Below are 21,760 nucleotides of genomic sequence, written 5' to 3'. Positions count from 1 at the left end.
TTTCTAGTTCCATCCAATTGCCTACAAACTGCATTATTTCCTTGTTTTTAATAGCTGAATAGTATTCCATTGTGTAAATGTCCCACATTTTCCATATCCACATTTTGGTTTAAGAACATCTGGGTTGTTTCTAGTTTCTGCCTATTATGAATAAAGCTGCTATGAACATAGTTGAGCAAATGTCCTTGTGGAATGGTGGACAATCTTTTGGATAAATGCCCAAGAATGATATATCTGGATCTTGATGAAAAACTATTCCTACTTTTCTGAGAAAGTACCAAATTGATTTCCAAAGTGGCTGTACGAGTTTGCACTGCCACCAACAATGGAGGAGTGTTCCCTTTGCTCCACATTACTAATTGTTCGTCTTAGAGCCTGGGCTGTTAGTGCTTTGTTCAGGAAACTGCCTCCTGGGCCAGTGAGTTCAAGGCAATTCTCCAGTTTCCTTTATGATAGATTTAGTTTATTTTGACTTAGATTATGCTGAGGTCTTTAATCCACTTGGGCTTGAGGGTTTGGCAGGGTAATACATACAGATTTATGTGTGTTATTTTATAGGGAGACATGTAGTTAGGCCAGTAACATTTTTGAAAATGCTTTCTTTTCCATGTTATGGTTTTGGCTTTTTAGTAAAAAATCTGGTGTCTATAGGTGTATGGGTTTATTTTTGGGTTTTCAATTCAATTCCATTGATCAGCCTGTCTGTTTTTATGTCAATACCATGCAGTCTTTATTACTATTGCTATGTAGTACAGCTTGAAATCAGAAATAGTAATACTTCACATTGAAAAATAAAACAATTCTATACAGGAAAAGAACTGCAAACATTTCTTTAAGTGTTTCTTTGCCACTAGAGATCCCTTGTTGAAAATTCTCTGTTTAGCTCTGCAATCCATTTTTTAATTGGGTTATATTATGCAAAATATAATTACTATTGGTTTTAAGATTCCAGAATGTGTTTAATGTGTTCTTTGACTAGGGTGTTTGATGTTCTCAGCAATAGTTTTATTGTGAAGTTATAAAGAGTTCTGAACGTTAACAAAAAACTGATGACAATAGCCCACAGTGTTTGCAAGTCTATGAGTCTTTAACAGCTGTCAATTCCCAAAGAAGTAACCCATTTCTGCTACTGGCATTTTAATTTTTTCCTTATTTGTCTAGTGGGGGCATTGTTACCCCACTATAAGGTTTTGTTTTTTAATTTTACTCCTTAATTTTGTATATTTTTATGTTTTAGAAAGCTCCTATAGTACTAGGGTGCTATATGAATATTTCTACTTATTATACATCCCCAAACTCCCTCATCTACTCTGATTTTTCCTTTCCTATATCAATTTAACATGTCTTATTTCAGTATTCCTTTTAAACACAAGTTGCCAGCATATTCTATCCTTTCTCCTTGACTTCCTAGTTCGTTCCTTTCCTCTCTGTGCATTCAAAATAAAATACACAGACCAGAAGTTCCAAAGCAAGAGTTCTTAAGTGAGAGAAAATGTGACGTTTTATGTTTTGCAGTACTACTGATAATGAATAGAACTAAGATCACAGGAGGGAGTACCAGGTTCTCTTACAACACTCTACCATAAGCATCTTGCTTTACTGTCATAAAATTGTTTTAATTGTTTTAGACACAATAAAAATGCTAAGGTAATTTAACCTCAAAGCCAAACTAGAAATAAAAAAATACCCTAAAATTTCAAATATTTGCTATCTCTTTAGGCTACTTTTATGAGAAATTTGAGAAATCATATTATCAGACATTTGACATGATCTCATAGTTTCTATAAGCCTAATTTGATTTAAAAGCATATAATTTATAATATGAAAATAAAATAGTGGAGGAGATTATAAAATTATGGGAAATGTCAAAAGAGTTTGTATAAAAACACTGTATTTAAATGATTCCTTACTACGTGATGGATCAATGAGAAATCTTGTGGGGAAACTATTAAACAGGAATACTAATGGATAATGTATTTTTCAATTTTCTTTCTTGCCTCTAAGTCAATTTATTTTAATGAAGGAAAATGTCATAAAGATTAACATAACAGCATAACATACAAGAAACTAAAAAATATTTTAAGATTTCAGATAACTTTTCTTAATTCATCGAAAGTTTCATTAGATTTTACCATCTAAATATATTTCATATTATTCTATCTAGTTATTTTAATATTTCTATATCTACTAATTATTTAGTTTAAGGTACATTTGGTCAAATCCAATGAGCAAAACTAATCTTAATTTTCAAAGAAAAGAAACATATCTGTCATATTGAAAGTTGTCATATATTATTCATATATTTTAATTTCAGCTTAATTAAAGATTAATATTTAAAATGAAATGCTATTAAAATGAATGTGCCATTTTTAAAAGTAGCCTTATTAATGATTTTGTAATTTTATATTCATCTTTGGATTATAGACGCTAAATACATATCTCTCTTTTACTACTTTTTAAAATAATTTTCGTAGTTTAACACTCTAGTATACTTTAATGCCTAATTTCTCTTGTTTTTACTCACCTACATTCCCTTTCCTCATCTTTTTCCTTCTCCCACTTAAATACCTCCTTCCGACAACATGTGCACCTTTGGTGTTTCCTTGTCTTCTTATTGGGACATGCATTTACTTTAATTACGTTTTCTTTTTTTAAATTTAATTTTATTATTTATTTATTTATTCTTCTTACATCTCAATGGTTATCCCCTCCCTTGTATCCTCCCATTCTTCTCTCCCTCTCATTTTCCCCTTACTCCCCTCCCCTATGACTGTGCCTGAGGGGGACTTCCTCCCCCTGTATATATTCATAGGGTATCAAGTCTCTTCTTGGTATCCTGCTATCCTTCCTCTGAGTGCCACCAGGTCTCCCCCTCCAGGGGACATGGTCAACTACGTTTTCTTAACAGGGTGAGCTGGAATGGACAGAAGTGGTCAGATGACTGAGTGAGTTATGATGCTTGTTGCACAATCTAGACAATCACAACCCATGTAAGATATAACGTTTACCACAATGATTTTATCTGACTTCAGATGTGTGTCATGGCACATTCCATCACATATACTTCATCCACACACATATAACTACACACAGTAATCATAGATAAAAAAGTTCAAATAATTCTACATATGATCTTCTTGATACAATTTATTACCAGCACAAGCTTGAATCTTAATCATAATATTACTAATAGATTAACCACTGCAATTTTGCATTCTTTTACTTCAACTTAGTCAGAAGTAATTAGGGACAATACAAAGATGGCTTAGTAGTAAAGAATATTCCATTATTTCAGAGGACACATGTTCAATTCCCAGCATCCACATGGTGGCTCACAATTGACTGTAACTCTAGTTCTATGGGATGTGATGCCTTCCTTGGGCCTTTGCAGGCAGAAGGCATGATCATGGTGTACCAAAACACATGCAAAAACTATAACCTATACACATATACTAAAAGTAAACAAGACATTTGAATATTTAAAAATTGAAAGAAGATAATTTGGGAATATGTACTTTCTGATTTTCAGACAAATTACTATGCTAACTAGAGTGTATTGATTTGTTTTGTTGTAATGTTAAAATATTTTTAGAGTTGTTTATAGGAAAACCAAAATGAAAACACAACTAACAGAATCACATAGGTAATAAAGAAGTAACTTTATGGTCTATTTTGTTTACAATTTTGAACATTTCTCACTAACTATAAATATATCATTGTAACATCACCTCTTGGATTATTTCAGAGTGTTATCATTCACTCAATATCATGATAATCAATTTTGCATAAGTTAGTCTGCCGAGAACTAAGCCCGCTCAAGGCACTCCTAGGTCTAGCTCCAGAGGTACAAATCAACCACTGCATTTAGCTGGGGCATATCCTCACAACCAAAGAAGGTAAATAACAATAGCTTCATATCTATCATAAGTATTTTCTGCATCCACCTATAAATATTATAGTTAGCTCTTGAAATTCAGCACATGTGGGCTAATTTAACTAGTCAGTTCCGGAAGCTAAATTGGGAAGAGACATTCTATGAAAGAGGAAACAGCAAATCTTTGGCTAAGAAATTTTCCAGAAAAAGTTCAAATTTTGTTTTGGAATAGCAAGCTCTTCCAGAAATGTATATTTTGTGAGCGAATTGAACAGTTGCTTTTGGACACACAAATACACATAAGCACACTCACAGAAACACAGACACTGCAAATGTGGACACTCAAGCAGGCCACATGACTACAGTTTAAGAATGTTGTTGATGATTAGTAATCATCAATGATCAGTGAGGTCGCTTTATTTATGGAAATCATTTGTGAGAATGAATTACAGTATTTACATGATAATGTGTCTAACATATCAAATGAAGAAATAAACTTAAAAATGCACAAACAATTTGTATCTAGACATTTTTCCTAACATCTAAATTGATATTTAAAATTATACTTATATCAAATATGAAAATTATGTCAATGTTTCTTAAGAAAATTATGATAATACACAAATATAATTATCACCTTCAGGTATTTCCGTGTCAAAGATCAATATGATGCAAATGGCTTTGCTTAATATATGGAAAATAATGGAGATTACTTTTCACTTTTATTTTCATATTTCTTTCTAGGCCTTATTTACTGTTGTCTGATTTTTTTGGCATAAATATAACTTAGCCATCAATACCAGGTGAAAATTTATCATAAAAATTTAAAGAGACTATTATTTTTTTATTGGATAATATATTGTGACATAAAGTAAAGCTTCTAGGGTCCTGAGACAGGGAAGAGGTGTTGGTGTAAAGTAAAGACAATTGTCCTCTGTAGCCTTTCAAGCAAGCAGCCCTGAATAGCTTGAGCTGTCTTTATTTATACAATCAACAATCCTGCTCACCTGAGTAGTTGCATCTTTGGTTATTTTATTTAAAGAACTCATAACATCAACATTACATTAGCCCCCTCACTAGAAATGCCTCGAGTAGTTTTCCTTCCTCCTTTTCTCTCCCACTGGGTCAATCACTTTCCTAACCCATTTTGCGCACTTTCAGCAATCCAAAAGTATAAGTATATGCCCATCACTGAAGCAATGGAATACATTCTCTGAAGATACTGCATGGTCATTGCCGTAAAGGTCTAAATTCAAACAATGGCAAGGTCCAAATTGCACACAGGTCATGAAGAGAAAACGTGGGGTCATTGTTTGTATGATTACACTTACGATGTTCATTTTAATATTATGAAAAATGTGAGCCATTTTATTTTATTAGTTTCAGAAAAATTACTTTCCCACGACTTATTAAAGCTTTAAAAATCCAATTTTCCTGTATTTATTGTCCTCTTTCTCAGACCCAAGTTTTGAATTTAGCTAAACCATAAAGGGCTAGTACTGGCTAAAAGTGAAGGAGATAACATTTGTACATGTAACAGAAAGCTAAAAAAACAATTCTTAATAAAAGAAAAATAACCATTTAACTGAGAAACCAAATAACACCAGCGTACAAAACTGGAAAAAAAAAAAGAAGAAAAGTGGAGGAAAACAGAATATAGAGAGCTAAAAGTCCTTCACATATTTACCCAACAATTACAACCCAATTCTTAACCAACAACTACATTTTTATATCTTAAAATAAAAAAAAGTTTAATTAGGTATGCTAATAAAGAAAATACTGAGCTTGAACCTAAGTGAAGTCACAGCTAAGGGGCATGTGATACCGCAGACGCTCCCTGGTGTGTTTTTATGAGTTGAACAAGGGCAGCGTGGCTGAAGGAAAGCTGTGCCTGCAACGCTTGTGTTTTCTGAGGGCAGATCACCTTGATTTGACGAGTGGGAATTAAATTGTGCCCAAAGTGTTGTCTCGAAAGTCCAAGAACAAACACAATTACCTTTCTCTAAACTCTCCTTTAGAAACCAAACAATGGCTGCCAAGTGAAGCTACTTTAATGAAAATACACACCCAAAAATGTCCTGAAGGGCATTTAACCATTAACCTTAATGAGGATTTACTTCTGAAATATCCCAAAAATACACAGTGGGAAGAAGACACTTGTGCATCCAGGGCATGGAGAAGAGGGGATGCTTGACCCAAGTGAGCAGGTGCCTGTTAAATGGATTTGTTTTGTTTAATTCCTCTCACAGGGCACAGCTGACCTTTCTTTTCCAGTGCTGTCTTCAGAGGATGGCAAATCCGATATTCTTCTTGCTGGCTCTGACTCTGGTGAGAGTTCTGTGATTATACAGACACTCATATGCACACAGGAGAAAATCAATAATCCAGTCAGGAAAGGTTCTCCTTTTTCTTCAGATGGGAAAGTTTACATGTGTTATCCTTGAACATATGGTTATTTCTGCATAAATAGTAAAGGAGAACAAAATGGATACTATGACAGAAACCATGATTCCTCAGTGTTCAGAGAAAACTGTCCCCTCTCCTAAGCTGCTCATAGTATATAAATTATTTCTTTAAATTTTCCAGGCTGTGCTTGTCCTGAGAGACTCTACCAACAGATTTTGACTCCAGCTTAAGAGTTGAGAATGACTGTGCAGCTGGTTAGATATGTGAGTGGTAGAATGGATTGATAATTGACTATTTTCCAGTAAGTACAAAAGATACCACTCTATAAATTTACCATGAGTTTCTTACAAATTAATACTTAGGAGAAAATAAGCATAGTAAAATCACATCAGGCAGAGCAGACCCAAGAACGTGTCAGACAAGCCAGAGTGAGGGAAGTATGTAATTCTCTCGCTTGAAATGCATGATAAGAGAAACCTAGAACTGTAATGACAATGACTGCCACAGAACTTCATCAGACCACCTACTGTGTGCATCAGTGACAGACAGGTCTAACACACAGGGCTTATCCCCGGAACTTTAGTTAGGAGTGCTCACAGCTCTTGTCTTGGCCTACTCACTTACTGTCGGCATGCTCTCTATATGCTTAGTCTGTATATGCTGTATATCTGTCCACACATTCTGTTATATGGTCCCTCTCACCTATGTAACTGTGTTCATCTGTGAACCTTTGCCTTTGAACCTATAGGACTCATATCCAACTCTGCTTTCTCATAGTCCACCTTGCTACACAGTGCTTGTTCTTTTAAAAAATTTATTATAATGTATTCAGATTACATCTCAATTGTTATCTCCTCACTGGTATCTTCCTGTACTCATGTACCCTCACTATCCCACCCTATTCCCCTCCCCTACACCTCTGACAGAATTGGACTGTTGGCTCTGTTTCTTAACAATTAAATTTTATTGTACAACCCAACTAGCTTACACAAGACAGAAAAAAGGTTAAAGAGACAAAAGAGTGAACCTTCCGGTATCCGGTCCACTGGACGGGTCCTTAGGTGTCTCTCTGGCCCACCCTGTTCGCTGTTCCTCATCCCCACCTGCCTGAGTCCCTGTTGAGGGTCAATTAGGAAAACAATAGTCCAGGTGGGGTTCCCAGGTCTGCTCCCTGAATTCCAGGCCCAGGATGGCTCCAGTCTGTCACAAGGTATTCATGGGGTGCCCCAAGGGTAAAACCCACCAAGACTGCTTCCACCTGTGACAAAGCTTAATCTTTCCCACAGTAAACTTCCATCCTCACTATTTGACCACAGCCTATCAGGTCTCATCTGGATAGCCTGCTTCCCTTCTGATTCTTATCTCTTCAGTAAAGACTCTTGCATAACACCTTTGGTTCAGTGGCTTGTTTCAAGCTCCTAGTCTTTGAAATCACCCTGGAATATCTACGTATTGGTATAGATGATAGATAGCTTGATACATTTATTGCCAGATGTGTGATAATAAGTAAATATTAAATAATAATCATTGGAATAAAATAACTTGTCTTTTCCATAGCAAGGAAATAGGTAATATCTGAGAAATTGTTGTCATTGAAACTGCATATTTTTCCTCACCATGGCATTATTCAGTAATAAAAAAAATAGAGTATTAGAGAAATTACAGTAGATGGAGGAACTTTTCTTCTCCAAGCAATAATTTTAAAAGTGGGGTCTGATCTCCGGACTCTGCAATCTAGTACATTAATGAAAGTTCTGAAGGTCTGAGTGTGTGATTCGGTCTCCTTCCAGTGGAGGTAGCCAAAAAATTGGCACAGAACACAGAGTCACTAAAAGAGAGAAATGATTATGACACCTGCATGATTTTAGTGTCACAGTCACTATGGAGAATTTTGATAATCCAGAAACTCATTAAGAACAGTTTACTGAGGGGAAGGTGTGGAGAGCCCTGATAAATTCTGCCAAGTTAGAAATCCAGTGCTTAGGCTGCATGCTGTGACCTTTGAGTTGCTGATCTTTGCCTCATCGAGGTCTTGTGTTCTAGGCTATACTTGCACTATTTACCTTTGAAAGAAGTAGGAAAGTCTCTACTTGGAACCACCCAGAGGATCAAGGACGTTCTTACAAGGAACTACTCAGAGAAATAGGAAGCTCTTACAGGGAGTTACCCAGAGAACTAGGAAGTTCTACAGGGAGCGATTCAGGCTATTGTATTCTTGCCTGGGGGCTAGTGAGAGTGGGATTAAAATAGATCCTATTGACCTTGCTCTATATATATTCTTACTACTCAACATTAAAGAGTGTCTTAATCAGAAATTTCTAAACTTGACTCTTTATTTCTCACGTCTCTGTACCTTACTTTCAATCCCCACTCCCTCTTTCAGATGAACCCTGCCTGATTCCATTTGGTCCACAGCCTGGGACACATCACAAAGAACTCAGTTGGACATGCCTGTGTTTTAATGAGACACTGAGCAATAGACAAAATAATAATATATTTAATAAAGTTTGCTCTGGAGCCTAAATCACATGTCAGTGTTAGATTTCTATTTAAATGAATGTTATATTGCTCTGTATTTATTATAGCATGAAGACATTATTGAAGCATATATTTATCATTCTTCCATACTATATGAACAATTGAACATTATTTCTGTTAGATTCAGTATTATTCCATGAATGTATTGTATTTAAAAATAAAATAATTAATGTTATGGACAAATTGCATAACATAGAAATTTCAATGTCCTTCTATAAAATTCTCCATTAGGAAATAAAAGTGCTTCGTACTCATGAGACTTAGGAAGGTTGTCATTGAAAGAGTCACAAATACTGATCTGTATTAGATTCTTAGGCAGGCTACACTAATGCAGATTTGCTTTGGCCACAAACTTATCATATGTCAAGTAATTCTCAAAGCACTTGTAATATCTGACATAATTTCTGATTCTCTTAATCTCTGTAGTAAATCTTGAAACATATCATATTAGACTTTCATGAGTTTACAAGAATTCGGTGGAGGACTAACAGTAATTGATTGATCAGGATTCACAGGTTACAGATAATTTTCCATGTTCCCTGCACACTCTATCAAGACTTTAAAACAACTATGATCCTCCCTCTGACGAGATACCTATCAAAGTCAGCTTAATACAGACTTTTTAGTCACAAGTTAGCTACATTCCAATCTACAGAACAACAGCAAGGTAGTAAGTGGCTATAACTGTAAGTAAAACACCTTGAAATGTGCGTTCCAGGAGGAAATAGTCTAAAACATATAGTTCAATGGAAATTATCACATTTCATATTTCATTTTATATTTAAGTTGTTCTGAATATAAAATATGGATTCATTTTTTTATTTTCAATATATGAAAACCATTATTTTACATTTGTAGAATGAAATATGTCTCACTCTTTTATAAATATAAAGTAACTTATATTCTTAAAAACAAAATGTATTTTAATAATAAAATGTATATTATGCTGTTACCAAAAGACTTTACAAGTAATCATTCATAAACTTTTAATAGTGATTCAATAATCACATTTATTGCAATTAAAATATAATTAATGATAGAGGCTTTTACTTTTAATTAGTATTAGTAGGCATTCATAACACAGTACCTTATATAGGATTAACTGGATGTTAATATTTTCATATTTATTATGTATGTGTCAGAAAATAAAATCATCAAAAATGATTTCATTATGTTTTTCACAATCTCATAGACAGGAGGCCATTTGTATTTAATTAATATGCATTAGCCCATTAGCAATCACTTGATAAAATATTCCTTCAGGCTTTAGAATTTTTAAAGATTTCATATATAAACATATAATTAAGAAAATATATTCTTTTTAATGTTATAATGTTTAATCATTCACTCTTGTAACTTGATTACAGGAAATATAAAAAATTCTATCTTTAATTACTATCACTGTAGAATATAATTTGATGAAGTAAATATCCCCAGCTTTTCCCATTTTCCTTTGCTGCTCACCTGTTTCAACAAGTGACAAAAGTTTTTAAACTCAAAATTCTATGGCTGGACTTAATTCTTTAGGCATTTTTGCAGAAGTGCTGATGCTAATGTGAGTCTTTTGTACATCTTGTGCCACACTTGCAAAAGCGGTAGTAACTTGACTGTTCTTGAACTGCTTTGGCTTTTTTTTTTTTTTTTTTTGTCTTTTTTTTTTTAATTAATTTATTCTTGTTACATCTCAATGTTTATCCCACCCCTTGTATCCTCCCATTCCTCCCCCCCCCATTTTTCCATTATTCCCCTCCCCCATTACTGTTCCTGAGGGGGATTACCTCCCCCTATATATTCTCATAGGGTATCAAGTTTCTTCTTGGCTACCTGCTGTCCTTCCTCTGAGTGCCGCCAGGTCTCCCCCTCCAGGGGACGTGGTCAAATGTGACTGCTTTGGCTTTTAATCCTCCATCATTGAGCATAGAATGTTCATACTGAAAGACCCCCCAAGGGAGACCCTCACTCAAGCCTCGGGATGGCGCACACCCAAAGACACACAAACGACCATCTTGCTGTAGACACATGAGGCAGTTTATTGGTGGAGCTCCGGGTCGACACGGATCTCATGCAGGAGACAGAGGGGTTGACCCAGAAGCCTAGGGGCTTGGGGTCTATATGGTCAAAGGTCAGGGGGAGCGGGAAGTTTTGGCACGGCCACACACGATTGGTTGTTTGGAACATTTGAACATCAGCAAATTGCGTAGGCAGATCTGGGGTAAGGTCAGACTTAATCACACGGGAACAGGCCTTGGTTCCTGTTTTTTTTCAGAACCCAAAGGTAGATGTTTATCTGAGCTAATGACACATCTGGTGAAACTCAAACCTGGAACATTTTGTGCAGGCCTCAAGGGGGAATTAAGCAAACACCATAAGATCGGATGAGGGGTCTTGGCTCATGACTCACTCAACCATGTCCGGTGCCTGTTTCTCTCAGGAATCTGTCCTTGTGTATCCTCCCTATCTTTTACGGCCAGCCGGTCCCTGGAACACTCAATAGGCCTTTGTCTCCTAGCTCCGCATTCTTTGTGACTTATCACCTGGGGCCTTGGGCTATCATACCTGCCGACCTGCACTTGCGAGTTAGAGAGCTCTGCTGTTCTGGTTGCTTTAATGCTAATTAAAAATTTTCCCTTTCAATACAGGTGGCAAGCTACTGAGAGAGAGGACTTTTATACAGTGACAGAATTGCCATAGGGCAACTTTAGCCATAACTTCCGGATAAAAATGTGATAGGAAATAGTTACATCTATTTTAAAGCCCATGTGTTCACTTGAAAGGACCTTAGCTGTAAAAAGGGCTAAAAGCATGACATCAGCATTTATTTATTACACCTGTTGTGTAATATGACTCTAAGTAATTAGGGAAGTCTTATAGTCTTGCAAAATCCTTTGTCTCTAAATGCATAATACATAGTTTATGTTCTCTCAAATCTTTACTAAACCAAACATATTCATTTCATGTGATGAAAGCATTTGCAAAGACTCAAATATCCAAAGATGGATCAATGGTATAACTGAAGAAATTTATCCTGAGATGTCTATTTCTATCCTGTTTTTGTGAATTTCTCACAACTTATTCTTTACCATCTTCTCCCCAATGCTGGGCCATATGTTGTTCATTGATATAACTGTAACTCGTGTATTTATGGAATTTTACTTGCTATATTAAAAATGAAGTGTTTTCAACTCCCCACTCTATACAGATTTCCCTTAAAAGGATACCTTATGTTCTCACTGAATATACAAATGAGTAAACATGTCTGTACCTGTCAACACACAAGGATCAACTTAATTGTACACTTCATTACAGTTTAATTTTGCAATTATTTCCATTGAGATCAAGCTATTTTACCACTCCATAGGCACTTGCAATCTTGTGGCTTGCTTTCATTGACATCCTATAGATAAAGTGATGGTGTGTCAGTTCTGAACTTGAGTATTAACAGGACTTGCAGACTTGCTAGCTTTCTTGAAACCTTCTGTACCCTGAGTTTAAACATGGTTAATGGAATGTTTTGATTTTTTAAAAATTACAAAAAGAAACCACTTGATCATAGTAGACAATAGTCAAGTAAATACAATATATCCCAATAAGTCTACTAGTGTCAAGCCAGTGGCAAGCTACCTGATGACTATACCCAGTATCCAATAGAAAGCTAAACTGAGATTATTTTGACTTAAGTCCATTTCTCAGCTGTGCAAAGGTGTCCAAATAGGATAGTTGGAAAAATATTAAGTTGAGGCATTAATAGTAAGACACAGCTTTCTTTTATATACAACTAAACTACTCAATTTAAATGTATACATAATACCAAATACAATTAAATTTAATGTGCCTTCGTATGAATAAGAGTAACTTCCATCAGGAACTGGTGATATTTATGAATCTTTTAAAGTAACTATTAACGCTGATGCATTTTAAGGTTATAACCACCACCATCATCATCATCATCATTGTAACAACAACAATAATAATAACAATAATAAAAATATTCTCTAATTAGGATCATTGAATCAAATGCATTGACCAATATACACTACTGAGTGCATATGGTGATATAATTTCTTCAGGGTGTATATTTTCAATTGCAGTCAAACAAAGACAGAAATTTGAATTTTTCTTCTGCTAAACCTAGATTTTGCTTGAATCAGATACATTATGAATTGAATTATACCTCCTTTGGTTTGTTCAACTGCAAATTATACCCTATTATAGCAATGTTTAAAAAAAAAAAGCCCTATGTCTCCTGAAATCATTTTTACCCAAGTGACCAGATAAAAAGGAATAAAAATAAATTATAGAACCATCCACTGCAAGACAAGACAGTAAATTTGAAAAGAGGTTAATGAGAGGACAAAGATCAAACAAACTCTACCTAAATCTTCAGCACACATAGTAATCTTAATGATGGCAGGTATCCACAAAGCTTGCTTTTCCTTTATTAAAGAAAACATCTAAATGCATAATGAATAGTGTGAAAGTTAAATACGTATAACTAATGAAGCATTCATTGCTTTTTTTGACTGTGTGTGTGTGTTATATTCATGTTTTTGTGTGTGTATATATGTTCATGCATGCGTGTGTGTGTGTTTGTGTAGTCTTACATTGATCTTGGAACTAACTGATTCAGCAAAACAAGTTGGCCAAATGAGCTCCAGTGGTCTTCCTGTCTCCATTTATCCAATCCTAGGATTATTACAAATAGTCTCTCTGGCCTGGCTTTTGAGTTGGTGCTAAAACATCTCTTAAAATGCTCTTATTTGTCTTCTTTTCAGTTAAGTTCTGAATCAGTAACTTACTTCACATGATTACTTCCTCAATAAGCTTACTTCCTGAATGAGAGAGATTTGTTTTCACTTATTTAGAAGATTTATAGGGGAGATTAGGAACATGGCAGAGCAGTTAAGATCACCTGACACTGCAGAGATCCCTGTCTGGTTGTTTCCCAGTACCCTCATTAAGAGGGTAACTCCTGTAACTTCAGATGCACGGGTTATAACACCCTCTCCTGGTCTTTGTATATGCCTTTGCTGATTAGATTTATGTCAGTTTCACATAAGCTAGTGTCATTTATGAAGACCAAACTTCAATTGAAAATATTCTCTCACTACATTAGCCTGAGGGAAAGCCTGTGGTACATTTCCTTGATTGGTGATTGATGAAGGAGTTGCCAATTCACTGTGGGAGATGCCATCTCTAGCAGGCATTTTGAATGTTACAGAAAGTCAACTGAGCTAGCCCTAGGGAGCAGGAAAGTAAAGCAGCATTCTTCTGTGATGGTTTGGATTTCAGCCCTGCCTTGATTTCTTGGATCTACATTGCTCAGTGACCAAGTGTGACCTGATAGTAGTTAGATGAAACAAACCATTTTCTAACCAAGTTTCTTTTGGTCATTGTGATTTATCACAGAAATAGAAACCCAAACTAGAATAACATCTGAACTTAAGTACATACACATACACAGAAACACACACACACACACACACATTCTATTTTAAATAAAATATAAGTTTGAGTCTCTAATAACTTACATAAAGTAAACTAGAACAATAGATATAGATAATAATTATATTCATGCTTATTATACAAATGCTTATCTTATAATTTTACATATTTAAAAATTCCTCATCATCCTTATAAATTTGATATGATTATTAGTAATACTTCAATAATTATAAGATAGAAGTAGTATTAATTATTCTTCCAAAAAACAATAGTTTTAAAAACTATAACATATAAGTGTGTGTATGTACGTGTATGTGTGTGTGTGTGTGTGTGTATGTCTGTGTCTGTGTGCGTTTTTTTATGTGTGTGTATGTTTTCCTCTGTGTGTGTGAGCTGAGATGAATGTATGTAAATCAAAGCAAACCTTGATATAAGCCATTTCTTTCATTTTTTCATTTGGGTCTTGGGGATGGAACTTCAGCCACCATGTACCAAGGTCCTTTTTTTTTTTTTTTTTTTGAGACAGGGTTTCTCTGTGTAGCCTTGGCCATCCTGGACTCACTTTGTAGACCAGGCTGGCCTCGAAGTCACAGCGATCCACCTTCTTCTGCCTCCCGAGTGCTGGGATTAAAGGCGTGCACCACCCTACTGAGCCATCTCACTAACTCTAGATGTTATAAGTTTAAGAAAAAAGCCTTCTCTGTTAACCTGGTGATTTTCTAACAAGAAATAACTCAGTCCTGTTGTAAATAACAACTCTAAGTGCATAGTATATTTTATCTACTTTAACACTCAAATTTGAAATCTGGTGCTTTTTTGAAGATGTTTATTTATAATGAACACACAATTTTACAGATTTCAGATACCTTTATTGGACATTTGCCCCAGTTGTGCACATTCAGAACTTATGTGGCCTGGAATTCAAAGGCCACCAAAAATCAACCCAAGACAGTGGCTAATCAGAATAAAGATGTGGGCCCTCATGGGAGTAAGTATAGCAAAAGAAGCTTTATCAAGTAATATTTAGGAAAATTAGAGAATTTCCCTTCAGCAATTCCAAAGAGTGGGGAGGGTTCCCAAGTGTGGAAAAAGCCATTGAATTTCTTTGTCTAGATTTTTGCATGGAACTTTGGCACAATATCAACAAAAATTAGCCTAATTTCTGTTGAGACTGGGTAGTTCTTGGAGCTACCATGGGCCAATCAATGTAGGGCTCTTATGTTCTATGCATGGTTTCTGGGTACCACCAAGAAAGTGATCATGCTTTGTTTATATCTAGTTAAGATATATACTTATAGTCATGTGTGATATCTGCTGTTATATTTTTGCCCTCAAAAGTTGGGTTGCTGTAAGCCAGTAATTGTCAACTTCTATCTTGCTAGTAAACTAAAATCTCATGTGTCTCACACTTCTGTGGTGAATTTGTAGGTGCTACAACCCCTAAATGGTGCTGCAATTGTTCTTCCTTACTTCATATTTAATTTCTTGTTTATGGCGCACTCTAGTAGTTTTTTTCCTCTAAAATAGAAGTAGGCTTTTTAGAAGCCAGGTTTACATATGTGTTGATGTGTGTGTGTGTGTGTGTGTGTGTGTGTGTGTGTGTATGTATGTATGTGTATGTGTGTATGTATTTGTGTGATATAATTAGCTTCATTATAAACAATAATACATGAAACGGTAATAATCCCTACCCTGTATTCCTATAGAAAAAGCTACCAATAAAGGAAATAGCCAAGTAATGCACACAGGTCTTGCCTCTCTGGGCCACTTCTTGGCTGTAATCAGATCTGCTTAGCTATCTCAGACCAACAGAAAAACTATTTTTTTTAATCTGCTTACGTGTTTGCAGCCTTACAATATCAACTCTCGGATTTCTTTTTAATCACGTAATCTGTTTTCATCCTAATATTTATGAAGAACCTATGTATTTTTCCATCCCTTTTACTGTCTTGGTAACTGAGTACCTGATTCAAGTCAAGATATCAACTTAAATATCATCTTAGTTTTATATTTTGCTTTCTCAATATTGCTTTTCTGGTAGTTGGTATTTTAAAATTTCATCATCTTTGAATATTTAAGATGGGTTATGATTTGTAATAACATCTGGAAAATTTAATAATAATAACAAAATGATAACAAAAATAAAGTTTTCTTAGTATTAAGTTATTGAGATTTCAATTGCTATGGTAAATTTCTGGTAAAATATACTTAAGAGGATTAATGATATATTTGGCTCATAGCTTCAAAAGTTTTCATGGATGGCCAACTGTCTTTGTTTCTCTGAAACCTATGGCAAGGCAGAACACCAGGGCACACCATAAATAGCTGTGCAGAATACTTGTTTCATGCATCAAGGGAAGCAAAGATAGAGAAGAGACATCATGTGTCTGGATATAACACATGAATGTGTATTCCTAACTCAATAAGTGAGTACATTTTATGAAACTCAATTATCTGAAGCCTTACGACCTTCCATTGCTTCCAATGACTCTTAAATAACCCGTTACTGTCTGTATCTTTCAGAGTACTTATGATCTAAAATTAACAATCAAGCGACCATATTTAGGGATTCCTAAACATATGGATTAGTATGGTATTTATTTTGATTTGTTTTACAGCATTATAAATTGTATCATCTCATATATAACCCTATTTTACTTGATTGTTGTCATCTACAATATCTGACTTTCTGTATGAACAAAAAAATGCATAGAATAATACAATTATTAAATGTAATTATTTACTTTTGTGTGATACTGTAAGATGTGATCATATAATTTTTCTTGTAAGTTCAGCAAAAACACCTGCTTGTGTTTTAGAAAGCTACTAAACTTTCTGCTACCTAATGATGTGTTAAATTCCACTGTCCTGACCGTCCTACTTTTAGTCAACCCATAGAGATTACTAGAGAGGCCTGTGGTGGATTTAAGTTAGTCCTCCGAAAGAGCCCTGTTTGTACTGCAAGTGTTACAAATTATGCCTTTGAAGAAACATGCCAGCCTAAGGAATTCAAAGCCAATGTCTAATTTCATGTTCCATTGGCTTCACCTTCATTTGGTTTCTCTTCTAGCTCTTTCCCTGAAAGGCGAGTCTTATCTATTACTTTATTTTCTCTTCATTATTACCTTATCAATGGAGATATATTGAAAACAGAAGACAATTAAGCCATTTGATGATTTGACTAGAGAATACTGATTGTGTGATGCTTTTCAGCTCACTACTCTTTACTGTACATTGTCAGCAAGAATGCCTCATCTACCTCCAAAGCCAGGAGGTAGATGAAGTGATTTACAAATGAAGATCCACAAACCTCTGAGGTCTTTTTGGGACCCTGAAAATATAAAAATATATCCTACTCAGTGCTTCTGAGGTCATAGGAAGAAATGATTTGTTTGCATTATATTTTAAAGTATTTGGCAAAGGGTGTTCATTGATAACATAACCAAATAAGTATAATACACTATGGATTATAGAAACAAATTTTTATTAGCAGGTAAAATGACTAAATTAAGACATTGATTCCTTTTTAATATATGATTACTACTGAGTAAATAACCAATGAAGCAAAAGTGGCTATTCAAGGTATATATCCACACAATTTAAGTGCTAAAAATATCCTAAAATATATTATCTTAAGGTAAACAATAACAAACTTATGACAAGGAAAAGAACCTACATGTGTAGCAAGGGCCAAAGTCAAAAGAAGTGTATATGTATTGATTAAAGTGTTTTTGTACTCAAACCATTTCTATATTATGCAAATCATAAAAATAATTATAATGATATATTAAAAGAATAATTCACTTCCAGGATAATAGTTTATGATTCTTTGTTAAGTGAACAAATCCTCTAAATGAGTAAATAAAAATGGCTTTGCTGTGTGAAAGCCATGGTGATAAAAATAACTTTGCTGATTTTTCCATCATATTCAGAAATAAAATACACTGTTGATATGTGATTAAAAAGAATGCACCTTGTTCTGACAACCAGAAAAATACTTTCCTTATATTGCTGAATGTTTTTTAAAGGAGCTTTTATTGAAGTGATTTGACGTTGCCCATTTGAATTTTTTGTTTATTATTTATTTACTACTATATATATTGTTTCTGTTCTCATTAATAATAAATCAACACTGGCATAATTGGATGCAATTGCACTTTTTGGGTTCACTATTTTAAATATTGTGAAAATGCCACCAAAACATTCACCTCCCACACTAAAATGTGTTTCAGCTAGATCCTACAGGAATGCTTTCTCCCTAGTTTCCTTGCTTTATGTCTTCTTTTTGTTGTGCCTAGAGTTCCTTATATTCAAATAAATTCACAGAATTTTTCATAGAACTTTCTGAGCAGTGAGACAGTAGCTTCCAATTGCTTACATGGCCTTTGTTTGCAATATTTTTCAATTATAAATTATCTTGATGCATTCTGAATATACTTTCAGACAAGACTTCTTACAATATCCCATGTAAAAATGAGACCATTTCAAATTTATTTCTCCTTTTTCTATACATATCTATTTCTAACTCACCATAATTTACACTTTTAAAAATCTGTATGAAAAAGCAGGTTATTTCTTGTTTTTTTTTTTCCCCTGCTCAAAATTTCTTCATTAATCTTTTAACCCCTACTTACTCAAATTGATTTTTTATTTATTTTAGTTAATATTTTATTGTAATTTATTCACATTACATACCCATTTTAATCCTCTTGCATTTATCTTCCTTATCCAGCCCTCCATCCTTCTTCTGCCCTATTACCTTCCCCTAGACCTCAGACAGGTGGGGTCCAATTCTCAAACTGCCTACAACAGTCTACCAGTTGTCATCTGGATACCCTTCTTCTCCTGCCTCTGTGTTCCCACAGAGCCTCTCCTCAAGAGGCAGTGATCAAATCACAGGAACCAGAGTTCCTGGAAAAGGCAGTGTCCCACTCTCCCTCCAACATTCTCACATGGAGAATGAGCTTTCTATTGGCTACATCTGAACAGGGAGCCTAGATTCTCTGCTTGCAATGACCTTAATTGATGCATCATTTGCTGGGACCTCTGGGTCCAGATCCTTCTCCCTTGATAGTCTCTTTGTAGAACTCCTGACAACTCACATCTCTTCCGTACACCTCTCAGTGCTTCTTCCAGAATCCCACTGTGAGTTCCAGTATCTATCCAGATTATCCCCTGGTAGCATTATTACCAATTTTCTGAGAAAGCACCAAATGATTTCCAAAGCAGTTGTACAAGCTTGCACTTCCACCAGCAATGGAGAAGTGTTCCCCTTTCTCCACGACCTTGCTGTCTCTTGAGTTTTTTTATCTTAGCCATTCTGATAGGTATAAGATGGAATCTCAGAGACGTTTTGATCAGCATGGGCCTGATAACTAAGAACACAGAGCATTTATAAAAGTATTTACTGGTCATTCAGTATTCCTCTGTTAAGTATTTTCTGTTTATCTCTGTACCCCATTTTTTAATTGGATTATTTGGTTTGGTGGTGTTCAAGGCTCTTTCTCATTGTTTTCTTCTAACAGACTTAGTATGTCTGGTTTCATATTGAGGTCTATAATACACTTGGGCTTTAGTTTTGTGCAGAGTGATAAGTATGCGTCTATTTGCATTTTTCTACATATAGTCATCCAGTTAGACCAGCACCATTTGTCAAAGATTCTATCTGTTTTCCAATGTATGGTTTGGGTTCTTAGTTGAAAATTACTGTGTGGGTTTATTTCTGGGTCTTGAATTCAGTTCTACTGATCACTCAGCCTATTTCTATGCCAGTGCAATGCTGGTTTTATTTCTGTTGTTCTATAGTAAAGCTTGAGTTCCTGGATGGAGATTCTTCTGGAAGATCTTTTATGGTACAGGATTATTTTATCTATTCTGGTTTTCTTTTTTTCTGTTTTGTTTTTCTATTTGAAGTTGAGAATCAACTAAAAATAATATGCAGACTTCTTGTACACAAATGACAAATGGGTTGAGAGAGAAACTAGGGAAACAACACCCTTCAAAATAGCCACTAAATACATAAAGTATCTTAGTGTAACTCAGCAAGCAAGTGAAAGACTTGTATGAAAAAAAAAAAAAACTTCAAATCTCTGAAGAAAGAAATGGAAGACATCAGAAGACATAAAGATCTTCCTTGTTCAAGGATGGGAAAAATCAACATAGTAAGAATGGCCATCTCACCAAAAGCAATCTGTAGATTCAATGCAGTTTCCATCAAAATACCTACACAACTCTTTCCAGACTTTAATATATCAAATTAATGGTTTAATAGAGAACAAATAATGACATAACTTTGAAAAGGATTTATTCAAGTAATATGTCATTTTAGAAGATGTTAAACGTGATACATTTTCATTTACCATATACTTGTAACTCAGGTTAAATATTTACTTACTTTAAGGCATATCAAATAGGTACATGTACACATCTGGGTTTATAGGGTTGCTTCTAGTGAAAGCCCTGGTATCTTTCTAAGGCCTGTTGAAATACAAAGAGATGGTTGTTTCATTTATTCAGAATCCATGGCTGAAGTTTCTGAGTTTCAAAGTCTCTGTTTCTCCCTTTGAAATGGCCAATGGTTAATTTTGTTTATATATTAGACATAAGTCTTTTTTCATTTTTCTGTTTACTAATGAACCTTAGATGATATGTTGGATATGCATGTAAATGTGCTGAGAAATAATACATACTCAGTTAATATTTGAATAAAAATAACCACATAATTGAATCACCTAGATAAAATCTAGTTTCTTTTAACTTGATGTTAGAGGAAAATTATGAAGCTCAACAAAATAGCTCTCCTCCAAGGGGCAAAGCTGGTAAATGAAAGATTCTCCTTGTATGACCTTACAATAATCTAATATTTCTTGATTATTATACTAAGGAATTACAACAGTTTTATTTTTGATCCCCAGCGAATAAGGGCTCACCTTTTGATGGTTGCCATTTTATGCTTTTCGTGCATAATAACTGCCTTGACATTTCTGGCACTCCAATGTGTCTTTCTTAATGTGAAGGAATCATCTGTGCATTAATGAACTGGTGTGATGTATCTGCCAAACCTTTCAAAGAAGCAATTAAGTCTGTGTAGGAACTTGCATGAGTGGCATGATTTATTGTAATCTGAGAAGAAGAAGTATAAACAAAAAGTAATTAATTTTAAAGCAGGCAATCAAGGAGTAGAGTACCATAACTACATCTTGAACTCCATCTACACAGAGCATAATAGCAACATGCTATTTTTTAAATGTCTCATCAAACCTCAACTAATACATTGGGGGAAATGTTCAACGTTTTTAGTGTTTGAAATTGTTAAATTAAAATAATGGTGTATTGTTTTCCTCTATCAAAGAAGGAAAAATCATCAAAGAAGAGCATGAATATTCATGATTATGAAAATCACTGTAAGGAATGGTAGAATTAATGGTATCTGATGCTCTGATAGCTGACTAAGGTGGAATCCCATTCTTTCTTTGTATTTTTAAATATATATTAGAAATA

This window comes from Acomys russatus, chromosome 9 (genome assembly GCF_903995435.1).
Source record: "Acomys russatus chromosome 9, mAcoRus1.1, whole genome shotgun sequence".
Classification (NCBI taxonomy): Eukaryota; Metazoa; Chordata; class Mammalia; order Rodentia; family Muridae; genus Acomys; species Acomys russatus.
This window is presented reverse-complemented; position numbering follows the sequence as displayed.